This window comes from Gossypium raimondii, chromosome 13 (genome assembly GCF_025698545.1).
Source record: "Gossypium raimondii isolate GPD5lz chromosome 13, ASM2569854v1, whole genome shotgun sequence".
Classification (NCBI taxonomy): Eukaryota; Viridiplantae; Streptophyta; class Magnoliopsida; order Malvales; family Malvaceae; genus Gossypium; species Gossypium raimondii.
In genome coordinates this window covers 20,760,701-20,773,401 of record NC_068577.1, presented here as the reverse complement: position 1 = coordinate 20,773,401, position 12,701 = coordinate 20,760,701, and the positions used below count along the sequence as shown (strand labels likewise).

The window sequence follows — 12,701 nt, the reverse complement described above, 5'->3', positions numbered from 1 at the left end:
CATAAATAAACTAGGATAAATACTTTAATCAAACTCAATTTATTATCAACATGCTTAATAACATTGGAAAAACATTCCATGGCAACTCGATCTTTCATTAGTTTTGAAACCACATTAGGTCCTTTCAGAATCCTTTACTTAGTAAATACGTATTTTACTGATCCTTATTTACTAAGGGTTTCTTAGCATTCATGTGAGGTAACAAGGACGTGTCAGGTTTGAAACAATTTAATCACACAAAACTAAAAACTATGCAGGTAACAGAGCTTGGTCAAAGTTGTTATGCAACCTCCAATTTAATCGGGGCAGGATCTAAAATTGAGCATGCAGATTTCAATTATGTGTCCATTAGTCGTCGTCTGGTCAGGATCACTCATCTAATTTAGGTGTATTTCAACACGTATGAACGAAATACAGACTTGATTTTAATTGAAAACATGATCAATTGAGGCACAAACATTATAAGCATGAATCAAATAAATAATAGTTAATCAAAGAAATTATCCTAGCTTAAATAAAATTAAGCTAACATTTTTGTAAACAAGAACAAAGAACACATAGCAAACATCTTTATATTAAATTAAAGAAAAGGCAGATTAAACCCAATTCAGAGTGGCTGTCACCCAAGACTCTGACTAACGAGGCTCTTTCGTTCCTTTGCTTAATTGCTAAAATCTATATGAAGAGGTGATGCTAAGCGTGGGAATGGAAAGGCTAAGAGGCTTTGGAGAAAAGAGAGAACGATGCTTGAGGGATGATGAATGAAAGAATGAGAGGGTCTTATTTATAGGTGAGGAGAGGGGGATAGTTTGCTAAAAATAGGAGTTTTCATCTTTTGAAGCATCTTCCATGGGTGGCCGGCCATAAATTGAGCAAGTTGAGCTGATTTCTCCTTGATTTTTGGTAAATTTGATTCCACAACAACTCAATACTGAGACTCGGTCAAGTGCAAATCTTCAGGTAAATCTATAATTTCTTCAACTCTTCAAGGACCTTGGGCAATTAAACCAAAGAATGGTTTATGGACAGCCATGTGCAGTCAAATTTTGGGGTTGACTTGGTCTCCAATTTGGACGGTTTTGTAATCTAACAAAGTTATCAGACTTGTCCAGGATAAATCAACAAGTTAGAGGACCAAAGAATAAAATTTATCCAATTTAATTAATTAAAAACCCAAATTATTAATGAAATATTTTAAAATAAATTATTAAATATAATTTTATATTTTATTATTTAATTTAATCAAGCATGGCCCACTTTATGTATTAAAAAATATAATATATTCAAATTAATATAAAATAAGCCATTTATTGCATGAAAACTATATAATAAAGCATAAAATCACATTTTAATAATTTCTATGTCCTAACTTCATATTTTCAGATATTTCATTAATTTATTAAACAATTACTTAGTTTTAACAACGGATTTAAGTAAAAAGGTGATAAATTACATCGGAAAAATCCTATATATTTTTCCATTTACACACCCCCGAACTTAAATCATTCTCGTCCCGAGTGATGTTTATGCACAACAAAAGGTCTTGCTAAGGCAAAATTGCTAATTGTGTAAGCAGCATCAATCTTTGTCCCATAATCATGCATTAATAACTTCATGCTTATCGATCTTCTTTATTATCAAGTAATTCATATGCAAACATTCCTTAAGATTATACTAAGCTTCAAAATATGCCAACATGAATCATAGTTTGCATGTATGTCACAGCCATAGATAACATTCTTCATTCAACCTAATATCCTATCAATTACGTAAACAATCACAAGGCTTATTTATGATAATTATATGTTGAACTTAGGACTTCCTCTCAATTAATGTAGGTGACATAATCATCAAATTAATACGTCTTTTATAGGGTTGTAATGGGGCTAGTTAAAGGTAGGGATTTTAAGAGATGAGACATTTCAGTTTTAAAAATCTTAACCTTTAACTTTGTCTTGGTTTTCTCGTAATACAACCTATTTCTTTAAGTGAACCTTTGGAACACCCCAAAACTTATTTTGAATCAAGCTCATACATTTTTCGTTCTTGGAGACTAAGCAAAATTTTCTTCGTTTTTTTAAGCATGAGCACATACATCTTTATGAAAATTTTCTCAAATATTGATTCCCAAGAAAACTTTAGTTAAGATAGGTCCACAAAATTAGGATAATTTTAAAAAGATGGTAACTAGCTTATAATGTAGGTTCATTGCAAAAACAGGATTTTAAGCTCAAAATTACAGTTTCAAGGGTCTAATATCATAGGGTTGGCTTGAAAAGGCTCAAACGGTCCAAAGAAATAGTGCCATATCATTTTAGATTTTTATGTCCCCTAGGATTTCGCCTCAAGAAAGTTACTAAGTCAATTCTAAAGAATAAACCTTCATGCATGTCTAATCTCAAAAGAAACTAAGTTTTCATGGCAAACATTACTAAGGCTAAGATCATACAAGCATTCCATTCTTCATGATAACATACTTTCACTTAGATAAAATCATCATTCATACTTGCATACAAACTATCTCAGTAACAAAAAAAAATATCTCTAAACATTCATTTATTAAAACATACTTATGAAAGAAATAATTGAAGCATACTTGAAAAAAAAAATTAAAAATTTGAGCAATTTATTTGCCTTACGCCCCTTTAAAAAGAAGCAATGTCCTCATTGCAAGAACAAAGTAATGAATGAAAACTGAACACCAGGTAGGGTTGTAAAGAAAGAGAGGTGAGTCATTAAGACTACTTAAATACCAAGTATTCCCTAATAACCCAATCCTAGACATGTTCATTCCCATTACCACATCACTTAGTCTTTCTAAAGAAGTGTTAAGTTTGTTCATGCTTGCTATGTTTTATTCTACAGAAATTAAATCCTAATAATGAAAAATAAATTCCTAAAGACGTAAAAATAATTAAATAAATAATAGGACAAGAATCCCCTTTTACTTTTCTAACTTATTCCCCTTGTCTTCTTTAGCTCCATCTCCGCTTGCATCGTCAGTATCTTCCGTCCCTGTCAAAAAGATAGCATCTGGGAACTCATGAACAAAAGTATCAGAGATATCCTGAAAAGTATTTCGAATTGAGTCATCTCTAATTTTTGCATATTTCCAATAAGTTTGTTATTGATTGTGCATGAACTTGCACATATCCATCAAAATTGACAACTCCGATTTCCTTGAAGTACTTGCAGAAGTCGGTATGGGAGTTGAATATTTAGGTTCAACACTTAGCTTGACTGGTTATTCTTCTAGCTCAACCCTTGGTTCAGGAATGTTCAGTTCCTTATCAGATTCTTCCTCTTCAGTGTCTGTGACTAAATTAGCTTCAGTTTCAGTTCCATCTGTTGACTCCTCTGTATCCAGCTGAGTTGGCTCTTCTTGCTCGTCTTGATTCAGTTCATGCACCTTTTCTATTAATCTTTCAAGATCATAATTTGTAATGCATCCTTGAACATAACACCCCTTCAGATTTTCTTGTGTTTTAACACGAGCCTTTAAGCAAAGTGAAGTGATTAATGGTAGGAAATAAGCACTTCTTGCCTTCTTTTTAGCACAATTGTGAATCTCCTTAAGGATAATTTTCCCAACATTAATGGACTTTTCTGCCAAAATTACATATAACAAAAGCATCCGTTCCATCGAGTTGGTGGAACTATGTGAGATAGGCATAAAACTGTAGCGAACGAAATAAAACCATACCTTTGCTACTGGTTTTAAGTATTCTCTTCGACAAGAATGACTCTCATACTTTCTTATAATCCATTGGGATCCCAGATTTTTCACAACATCAAGCACCTGTTGAAGAAAATCTCAATTGATATTGTTCATCATAAGGTAGTACTCATCTTCTTCAACATCAGGTAAATTAAATAAATCATTGATGGACTTAGAAGTAAGAGGTACCTTTTTCTTTCGAGTGATGACTTCAATAGCATCTTGTATAGTCAAACTAGCATAGAATTCTTGAACTAGTTCATCATCGGGAAGTGAACGAGCATTACAAAATCGTTCCCACTTGAAAGCATTCATTTTCTTTCTAATCGGTATAGCGACAACCATCAAGTCATTACTCTTGAAGTCAAAACATTTTTCTGGCATCATAGGTTGATGCTTGAAGATTGAATCAAATCTCTCTTTCACTTCTTCATCGATCAAAATCGGGTTTTCAAGAGTAGTCTTTGAAGATCTAGTTCTTTTGCGAGCCATGGTATCTTTTCTCGAAAATTCGACAAAGTTTTTGCGTAAAAGAGAAAATAGAAATCGTCAAAGTGGGTAGAACTTGCTACAAAAAAAAATCTTGCGATAGCAAGGATGGTGCAGTGGCGATGACAATGTGCAACAGCAATAGTAGTGCTTCCACAATCTCTTTGCGACGGTAATAGGGAATTTTGGCAAAAAGGGAAGAGAACTAGGGTTTTTTTCGAGATTTGAGGTTGACGGCGCAAAAGGGAGATTTAGGAATTTTTAGGGTGTAAGCAAATTACTTTGAGGGATATGAAAATTAGCAGAATGGAGAGGGGTTTGTATAGGGAAAAATTATGTCAGCATGTAGAAAAAATTTAGCTACATTAGGGTTACTTGGGCGGCAGCAATGGGTGTGACGGCAATGCATCGATTTTTCCCTCCTTTTTGCTGTCTTGGGCCTCAAACTTAGACTGTATCTTACTAAAAAAAATTTATTAGTACTTGGGCCAAATTTGACCCCCTTTATTAACATAAAAATTTAAAATTTAAATAGAACAAATGAAATTTAAAAATTTTAAGTCTTAATTAGAAAATTTCTTCTTAACAAATTACATTAAATTAATTCCCAGGAGAGTTTGGAAGGGTCACAGCAGTCTCGCGTAAGTTCTAATCTCCTTAGACAGAATTAATTAAATATAATAAGTTAAGAAAATAAGTTCTAATTATTTATTTATTTACAAAATGAGTTCATGAAAAATTAAGGGTCTGCTAATTTGAGCGAGGATTCAATTCGCTCAACTTCACCATCCCAGTAGTGTTTGAGACGTTGACCATTAACTTTAAATGTACCTCCATAATTGTTGTACAATTTAATAGCTCCATAAGGATAAACTCGGTAGATGGTATAAAGTCCTTTCTATCGGGATTTAAGCTTCCCAGGAAATAACTTCAACCTTGAATTAAACAACAAAACCTTCTGACCTTCTTTAAACTCGCGAGGTTGTATATGACTATCATGCCATCTCTTTGATATTTCTTTACACATTTTGGCATTCTCATAGGAAAACAACCTCAGCTCTTCCAACTCATCAAGTTGTAACATCCTTCTCTCACCGACTTACTTAAGATCAAAGTTCAACTGCTTCAAAGCCTAGTGAGCTTTATTCTCCAACTCTAATGGCAAATGACATGCCTTTCCAAAGACTAACGGATAAGGAGTCATTCCTAACAGAGTCTTAAATGCTATTCGATAGGCCCATAATGCATCATCGAGCGTTCGAGACCAATCTTTTTTGCTAGGGTGTACTACCTTCTCAAGGATATCTTTGTAACACCCTTACCCGTATTCGACGCCGGAATAGGGTACGAGGCATTACTAGAACACATACATTTGCATACGTATTAAACCGAGTTACGAAATTTCATTCAAATTAAGGTTTTCCAATTATTAACATGCTTTTATAAATCTTTACATTATAACTTCAAAATACTATAATTATAACAAATAGGGCCTACGAGACCCGATACTTACTCATGTAATTCAATGCTTCATTTTTATTTCATTCAATTCACAATTTCTCATGTTCACAATTCAAATCAATTTCTCAATCCAATATACATTTCAGTACCACCATAATTCTTTTAATTCAAAACATATCACTAGAAACTTCCATTTAATTCACGTACAATTCAATATCATTAAGTTCAATACTAATACGTATTCAAGCATTTTTCAATGGAATATCTCAAAATCACCATCAATTTCTAAAATTAAAGCATGGGTTTGATAGAACACGAAGCAACGATCACAAAAATGTAAAAACTTTTAAAAACCAAATAAAAACGAACCTTGAATCAAGCTCCCTAATGGCCGAAACCTAAATCGGATGTTTCTCCCTTTTCTTTTCTCAATTTCGGCTTGAGGAAGATGAAAACTAACCAATTTTTATGTCTTTTAATTAAAGTATATTATATAATATATATTTATTTACCTATTTAACCTTATTTACATAATTTATAATATAAAATCATTAAGGTTAATTTAGTCCATAACCATCCACTATCTATATAGTGGGTTAATTACACTTTTAAGCCTCCTAAATAAAAAAACATCAACAAATAGATGCTTTTAAATTAAATCCTTAAGTTTTCATTTTACGCGATTAAGCCCTTTTTATCAAATTGAGCACTCAAACGATCAAATTTTCATACGAAATTTTCACACACTGGAATTCACATATTGCAAATACTAAAAATAATTTTAAAATATTTTTTTGACTCGGATTTGTGGTCCTAAAACCACTTTGTCTGATTCGGGTCAAAATCGAGCTGTTACATAATTTCTTGGGAAGTTCTGTTAAAATCAATTCCCAGGAATGATTGGAGTGGTCATAAGTGGTCCCGCTTAAGTTCCAATCTCCTAGACAGAATTTATTTAAACATACTAATCCCGAAAATATACCCTAAATCATTTGTTCAAACAAAAGAACAAGAAAAATTAAATATTTGATAAAATGAATGAGATTTGATTCCGTTCAATTTTATCTCCCCAATAATGTTGCAAGCATTGAGCATTAACTTGAAAATTACCTCCCTTACCTTGAAGTTCAACAACTCCGCATGGATAGACTCGATGAATCATAAATGGACCAGACCAACGTGATTTTAACTTACCTGGAAAGAACCTTAATCTGGAATTGAATAACAAGACTTACTGACCTGTTTCAAATTCTCGAACTTTAATGTGCTCGTCATGCCATTTCTTGAGTCTCTCCATAATTAATTTGGTATTCTCATATGTAGACATTCAGAATTCTTCTAACTCGTTAAGTTTAAGCATTTGTTTCTCTTTTGCACTTTTAATATCCAAGTTGAGTTGTTGGAGAGCCCAGTAAGCTTTGTGTTCTAACTCCATGGGTAGATGGCAGGCTTTCCCAAAGACTAGCCTATAGGGTGACATCCCTAATGGTGCCTTGTATGCTGTCTTGTAAGCCCATAAAGAATCATCCAATCTTTTGAACCAATCTCGTCGATTCGGGCAAACTACCTTCTCAAGTATGCCTTTGATCTCCTTGTTTGCCAGTTCAGCTTGCCCATTTGTCTGCGGATGGTAAGCAGTACGTGTACCTTTGAAGTGTCCCCCACTCGGAGCTAAGTGACAATGGTATAAAATCTTATGTACTTCATCTTCTACCAGGCATCTTCTGATCATTTGATCTGCACACTTTTTAAACAAATATAGTTCTTCCTAGAAATAGTACTTCACATCGTGAAAGAACTTTTTCTTTTGACGATACGTCTTATCAATCTACATCAAACCAAGGGGTATTATGGACATGATTTACCTTCAGTATGTGTTCATCTGGAAACATCTCTCGAATTGGTATAAGAGGAGAGTTCCCTTCTTGCGGCTTCAATCTGGACAAGTGGTCTGCTACTTGGTTTTCCACTCCCTTTCAATCTTGAATTTCTAGATCGAACTCTTGAAGTAGAAGTACCTATCGGATCAGTCTCAGCTTAGCGTCTATCTTGTCAAGTAAATACTTAATTACCGAGTGGTCCGTATAAACAATCACTTTGGTACCTAAAAGATAAGATCGAAACTTGTCAAAAGCAAACACAATAGCAAGTAACTCTTTTTCTATTACCGTGGAATTCACTTGAGCTCCTGTTAGAGTCTGACTCGCATAGTAGACGGGATGAAAAACTTTATTCCTTCGTTTACCCATGACAGCTCCGATCGCGAAATCACTTACGTCACACATCAATTCAAACGGCAAATCCCAGTCTGGTGTGACTATTATAGGTGCCGAGACTAACCGACTCTTCAAATTGTTGAAAGATCTGAAGCACTCCTCATCAAATTTAAACTTCGTGTCCTTCTCCAATAATTTGTATAAGGGTTTAGCAACTTTGGAGAAGTCCTTGATGAATCTTCGATAGAAACCGGCGTGGCCCAAAAAGCTCCTAACACCCTTTATAGATATCGGAGGTGGGAGTTTCTCAATAACATCTACCTTTTCTTTATCTTCCTCGATTCCATGTCTTGCTATCTGATGCCCTAGTACAATACCTTCTCGTACCATGAAATGACACTTTTCCCAGTTAAGTACAAGGTTTGTTTCTTCGCATCACCTTAGTACCTTGGCTGGATTGGCTAGGCAATCATCATGTGTATCTCCGAATACTGAAAAATCATCCATAAAAACTTCCAAATATTTTTCAACCGTGTCAGTAAAAATAGACATCATATATCTTTGAAATGTAGCAGGTGCATTACATAAACCAAATGGCATACGCCTAAATGCAAATGTACCATACGGCCATGTGAAAGTTGTCTTGTGCTGATCTTCCGGAGCTACTGTAATCTGATTATGCCCCAAGTATCCATCGAGAAAATAGTAATAGTTTTGCCCTACGAGTCTATCCAGCATCTGGTCCAAAAGTGGTAAAAGAAAGTGATCTTTCCTAGTTGCCTTGTTCAGCTTCCGATAATCGATGCAAATTCTCCATCCCGTAACCGTTCTAGTCGGTATCAACTCGTTATTCTCATTTTCAAGGACCGTGATACCTCCTTTCTTTGGCACGCACTGGACCAGACTTACCCATGAACTATTTGAGATGGGGTAAATTATACCTGCATCTAACCACTTGATGATTTATTTCTTGACTATGTCCTTCATGATGGGGTTCAGTCTTCGTTGTCCATCAATCATCCCTTTTTCACCATCTTCTAAGATAATCTTGTGCATGCATACAGATGGACTAATTCCGCAAATATCAGCTATGATCCATCTGATATCCTTCTTGAATTGTTTCAACACCAGGATGAATTTCTCTTCTTGCTTAGTAGTTAATTCTGCTAAAACAATCACAGGCAGAGTAGAAGAGTTACCTAAATAAACATATTTCAAATGTGAGAGAAGTACCTTCAGTTTTAATTTAGGTTGCTCCTTGATTGACGCTTTTGGTTGGGCATAATCCATTTTCTCTAACTCCAAAGACTCAAAGCGGGATTGCGGAATAAATCCCCTTTGATTAGCTTCTAACAAAGCTAAGTATTCATCCTCCTCTTTATCATTTGGAGGATCTGATGTCAAAATTTGTTCCAATGGGTCCTCAACATAATTGAGTTCCTTCTCTACAATTAAATCCTCTAAATCAAACACTACAGAACAATCATCAATTGTGTCCGAAAATCGCATGGACTTAAAAACATTAAATGTTACCTGATTATCCTGAACACGCACAGTAAGCTCGCCCTTCTGCACATCAATAAGGGTCCTTCCGGTTGCTAAGAATGGTCTTCCTAGGATGATTGGCACCACTTTTTCTGCTTCAAATTCTAGAATCACAAAGTCAGCAGGAAAGATAAATTTGTCTAGACGTACCAATACATCCTTGATTTTTCCTTCTGGATATGTTAAGGATCGATATGATAATTGAAGTGTAACCGTAGTAGGTCTAACTTCACCTATCCCCAACTTCGTAAATATTGACATGGGCATCAAGTTGATACTCGCACCCAAGTCACATAGTGCCTTACCACAAATATGTTGCTCTAATATTGCAAGGTATGGTAAAACATCCAGGATCCTTCAATTTCGGGGGTAGTTTGTCTTGAAGATATGCACTGCATTCCTTCGTTAGGGCTACCGTCTCAAATTCTCCAAGCCTTAATTTTTTAGACAAGATATCCTTCATAAATTTGATGTAGTTCAGCATTTGTTCAAGTGCTTCAACCAACAGGATGTTGATATGAAGTTGCTTGAGTACGTCTAGGAACTTCTTGAATTGAATTTCTTGCTTATGCTTCTAAAGTCTTTGAGGGTAGGGTGGTGGAGGTTTCTTTACTGGAACTGGTTGATTTTTTTTCTATGGCAATTCTGTATCAAACAAAGTTATTAGTTTATCAGAATTAGCTGGTTTAGAAGTTACCTTGTCGGATTTTACAGATTCAATTTCTGGTGAAACTGGAATTTCAACACTCAATTAAACTTCCTCTGAGTCTTGAGCGTCAGCTGGCTCATTTTCAAATTCGATGGAATTGGGCTCTAAAGTCTTTTCACTCCTCAATGTTAAAACTTTACAATGCTCCTTCCCTGGATTCCTCGGATTTTCTGTATCACTAGGTAAAGCACCTTGTGGTCAGTTTCTGAGTTCAGTTGCAAGCTGGCCCATTTGATTCTCCAAATTCCTTAGAGAGGCATCATTTTTCGTCATGTATGCCTTCAATAGATTCTATAGGTTATTGGATGGTTCAACTTGGGTTGGTTTCTGAGCTTGTTGGGAAAAACTAGGCAGCTGGGTCGATCTAGGTTGGACATAATTGTTACTGGTTCCTGCTCCTTGGTTACTTCAGGAAAAATTCGGGTGGTTTCGCCATAATGGGTTATAGAAATTTGATTGTAGCCCTTGTCTTCCATGATTTTGGTTCTGGTTACTCATGTAATAGATAGATTCTGGGTTCGATGGACATTCTTCGAACAAATGTCCTTCCCCACAATAAACACAGGCTACATTTTCAAATTGATTCAGTGGCTGTGCTGTAAAACTATTACACCCATTAGTCATAAGATTTTTTAACATTGAGGATATTGATGATACTTGAGATGCGAGTAAAGTAAGAGCATCTACTTCATGTATTCCAACGACTCGTCTTCCTAACGCTGCTCAATTGGTTCGCCATTGATAATTGTTGCTGACAATCCTCTCACTGATTTCATAAGCCTCATTATAAGACTTAGAAATGAGAGCACCATTAGTAGAAATGTCCACTACCATCCTCGTGTGAGCATTGAGACCATTATAAAATGTCTCAAGTTGTATGCAATGTGGGATTCCGTGATGAGGGCACTTCCGTAATAATTCTTTGTACATTTCCCATGCCTCATACAATGACTCATCATCCATTTGTTGGAAAGCAGTGATCTCATTCCTCAACTTAGCATTCTTGCTAGGCGGGAAATACTTTATAAGGAATTTTTCTGCTAACTCTTGCCATGTTGAAATTGAGTTTGGTGGTAATGAGTTCAACCAAGCTCGAGCTCTGTCCATTAGTGAATATGGGAATAGCTTTAATTGTAATGCATGTTCGGGTACTCCGGCTAACTTGAAAGAATCGCTCACCTCCATAAACAGTCTTGAGTGTAGGTGAGGATCTTCGGTAGGCATTCCACTGAATTGGCCCACTGTTTGAAGCATTTGGAACATGACTGGCTTTAACTCAAACTGTTGTGCCTCAATTTTGGGTCTCCTAATACCCGGATTAAGATCATGAAATACTGGCACGGCATACTGTTTCAAAGCTCTATCCCTATCATCAGCAATAAGGATAGGATTTTGAGCAAGGTTTGCTCCGTTTCCTTGATTCAAATTTTCGAAGTTCATCTCTTCAGTCCTTCTCTGAATTGCTTGTCTTCTTCGCTGTCAAAAAGTTCTTTCAATCTCTGGGTCTACATGGAGTAAATCGATGATTCAGTCAATACTCATAAGCACCTAAAATAATCACAGAAAAATTAACTAAGTTAAAATTTGAAGAGAAAAATAAACCAAAATGCAAAACTAACAACTTCACAAATAATGACTTTTTTAAAACACAGTCCCCAGCAACGGCACCAAAAACATGGAACGACGAAAATGTACAAGTGTACACAATCGTAACTAGTAATAAAGTGACAAGTAAATGTCGAGTTATTGTACCCACAGGGACTGTGAAAAGGATTATTTATGAATGCTATTTAAAACACTTTGGTGAAGAAAAATATTTTGTTTGGAGAGGGTGATTAAAAACTAAGATTTTAAACTAAGTAAAAACTAAGATTTTAAACTAAGTGAACTAAATAAATTAATCTCAAATGCACGATTTCAAGATACGATTTTAATCAAGATGACATAATTGTGTTAGATTAATTAAATTTCTTAACTTAGAATTATTAAACTCATGTTTATATTGTTACGAATAAGTTCACGGCAACTCGATAATTTGTTAACTTATGAACATACTCACCTACCAAAATCCATTTATCTCTTGACTATATCCCTATGTCCATTCAACCGATTAAACAAATCTTAATAGGCAAATATGTTATTACACATACATACTTATTAAATCGAAATAATCTCTTGTACATATCCCTATGTCAATTCAAACAATTAACTCGATTTAATAAGCACATAAAAGACTATGTGAGGTAACAAAGTATCCTTACCTTGAAAAATTTTAATCACAATAATCTTACAAGTTATGCAAGGCAAATATATCGTCAGATACCGTTGCTAATCTAACCCTCAGCTACCTTAGATGATTGAATGTGCACTGATTAAGTATTGTGTCCATTAATTACAATTTTAATCCATTTAAATAATTAATTCATTAGTTACCTAACAATTGTAATGCAAGAATAACTTAGTCATTATTTTACTTAATCAAGCATCTTACTGAGGCCTATAACAACATAACACAATTTTAATAAATTTAAGAAACAAAATGCAATCAACCTAACATGAATTA

General features: G+C 34.8%; 1 non-coding gene across 1 annotated transcript; it reads left to right on the top strand.

Moving 5' to 3' along the window:
- The first annotated feature begins 11,027 nt into the window (after positions 1-11,027).
- LOC128036333 (small nucleolar RNA R71) lies at positions 11,028-11,134 on the top strand. The gene has a single exon (XR_008193131.1). It is a non-coding gene; the product is annotated as a small nucleolar RNA R71 (small nucleolar RNA).
- The last annotated feature ends 1,567 nt before the right edge of the window (positions 11,135-12,701 follow it).